General features: G+C 41.5%; 1 protein-coding gene across 1 annotated transcript in view; it reads right to left on the bottom strand.

The window, feature by feature from the left end:
• The window catches only part of myripa (myosin VIIA and Rab interacting protein a), a 27,166-nt gene that overhangs the window by 18,336 nt on the left and 6,030 nt on the right, over window positions 1-2,800 (bottom strand). The window contains exon 3 of the mRNA XM_020591354.1: window positions 689-910. The gene's annotated coding sequence lies outside the window, so the exon portion shown is untranslated. The remainder of the gene's footprint in view (window positions 1-688; window positions 911-2,800) is intronic.

Raw genomic sequence — 2,800 nt, 5'->3', positions numbered from 1 at the left:
TTCCCCCGGAGGAGCTGGAGGAAGTGTCTGGAGAGAGGGAAGTCTGGGCATCTTTGCTTAGACTGCTGCCCCCGCAACCCGGTCCCGGATAAGCGGAGGAAAATGGATGGATGGTCACTTTGGAGGGTGAAGTTTATGCTGCTGTTTAACTGTACTGCATTGTAGTAAGAAAAAAAACCTAGAATTTAAACATCACTGTGCATCTGGCAAATATGACAAAAAGTTTTGAGATGTAATCAGGTCATTCCTGAGTTGTAAAATGTGAAAATCATCTAAAATTAAGGCAACAAAACACCACATTATGTGAAATACAGTGAACAGTAGGGTGTAAAATACATTTAATCTGTACGTGAAGGGCACAGTCCAGGCTTTCTGTACCATGAAGCAGAGGCTGCATCAACATTATAAAATACAATTTTTATAAAAGGAGTAGTACATATTTTTGTTGGTTCACATTTCCAAAACCAAAAGCAAGTGAATCTGTTTTGTTAGGATGAGTACAAATATTCCAGCCAGTGGTCGATTTTATCCTGTACTGCATCTTGACTATATTGTGTACTAAGTGCTAAATGCATCTCTCCAGCAGCAGAGTAACACCTTAACAACCTTAATCACCACTGTCAGACTTAACTCCTCCTTGTCAGTGGAACACACACACACTCTGACTCACTACCACCACCGACCTTACCTGCTCTTCTGGCAGGCGGAGCAGAGCCAGGCTTTGTCTCGCTTGCTGTAGACTCGGCAGGCCTTGCAGACGTTGTAGCGGCAGTCGTGGCACTGGCGCCTAGGGTTGAGCAGGAAGGTGAAGGGCGAACAGCAGCGGATGCAGCAGCGCTGGTTGAAGCACCGCTGCCGTGACAGCAGGCGGCAGCGACTGCCTTCCTCATGCAGCTCCTGCTTCAGTTCACTGTGGGAAGGAGGGGGAGGATTAGAGAAGGAAGAGATGGTTAGAGGGAGAAAGATAGTGAAACCACAAATGTGTGTGTTGCACAAAATCTGGTCAATATCGAGAGCATTTAAGTTGGGTTAGATGTGTGACAGTGCATAGAATGAGAAGGGGAAAATCTAGCTCAGCTCCAAGGATAAGTCATGGATTTACTGTGTCATACAGGAAGATTATCACAGTGAGGACACGGAATGTGCACACACACCCACACGCAAAAAAAGAGTCACAAATCCTGTGCCTCCCTTTACTGAAAATGGAGCAGAAATTAAAGTTTTTTATGTTGGTCATTTCTCCTGTTCTAAATATAATTAAAAAGTAAATGATTGAAAAAGCTGCAATGTCTGAAAGATCACTTAATGTACATTATTAAATCAAGGGGGTGAACTGTCTGAAGAACATTATCAAGAGAGATTTTCATTCATAAACATCTTTCACATTCATACAGTCATGTAATACATTCTGAACTGATTATATGTTGCACCAACCGAGCACACAAGCCATCATTTATTTAAACAGCACAGCTGATGCAACAGTAGTGTTTTATATAAAACAAATGTTTGTGCACTAATAAAGAACTGTTGTTGAAAGAATGTTTCATAAGTGCAACGCTGAGAGGAGTTCATCTTTGAGTATATAGACCAATAGGTTCTGGGTCCAGATCATTTAAACCTTTATAAACTAATAAAAGGGAAATTAACTAATTAATCCTTGTTACCAGGCCAGAAGTGCCATAATGTGGTCCCTCTTCAAGTTCTGCGTTAAAAGCCTACATACCATCAACCAAAAAATGAACTTTGAACCTAAGATTCATTACATTTTAGACCCTCTCTATAGGATACAGTAAATGCAAAAGCACATCAATACTAAAAGTCTGCAAATAAAGGTTTAAAGATTTAGAGCACAACAAATCTCCCTCTCATGCACCCATGCAGCTGTCAAATATCTGACATATTTGCACACACTGCTGGTTTGTCTGCATGTCCCCCTCCATAAAAATGCTAAAGAAGGCCAGTGTAATGAACAGTTAGATACACTACACTTTAAATAAATGCAGACATGTCACACTAAAAAAGGATGGAATAAGAAATTACAGTAGGTAAATGAGATGGAGTGGTGCTAGAAGTGTAAAAAAAAAAAATCCAATATTTTCATATCAGGACTGCAGGAGCATCACCATGACTAAATCATTTACAGGTGATTACAGCTGGAGACCAAAGCAGTCTGACAACACAAGGACAGAGCCTGAGAGAAATCCACTTCCTGAAATGGCTAAAGTAAATAGCTGTGTGGTTTATGTACAGAATGAATAAGTGATTTGTATATGGAAAGAGTAGCATCAGAGAGAAAAAACAAGACAAAAACTCAAAGTGGTTGATTATAACAACTTATATGACTGACTCTGGGCCTTTGTGTGTGGAGTCTGCATGCTCTCCCTGTGGCTGGGTGGGTTCACGCCGGGTACTCTGGCGTTCTCCCACAGTCCAAAGACATGCAGGTTAGGTTGACTGGCGACTTTAAATTGTCGGCAGGAGTGTGAGTGTCTGTCTCTAAGTGTCAGCCCTGTGATAGACTGGCAACCTGTCCAGGATGGAGTCCGCCATTCGCGTAATGTCAGCTGGGACTGGCTCCAGCCCCCCCCAACCCCGCAACCCAATTCAGGAATAAGTGGTATAGATAATGGGTGGAAACTTTGATAGTGAAAATAATCAGGCCTCAAAGTATAAATCAATTAATTAAGTCTAAAATGTGAGAAAGTAGTTAACAAGAAAAACAACAGCCTCTCAGGTTCCTAAAGCCCAAATGTCTCATTTTGTCCAAAAAGCAGTCGAAAACAACCTTGAGAAGCAGGAA

This window comes from Monopterus albus, unplaced genomic scaffold, assembly GCF_001952655.1.
Source record: "Monopterus albus unplaced genomic scaffold, M_albus_1.0 scaffold14.1, whole genome shotgun sequence".
NCBI lineage: Eukaryota > Metazoa > Chordata > Actinopteri > Synbranchiformes > Synbranchidae > Monopterus > Monopterus albus.
Note: the sequence above shows the minus strand (reverse complement) of the source record. Positions and strands in the feature narration are given on the sequence as shown.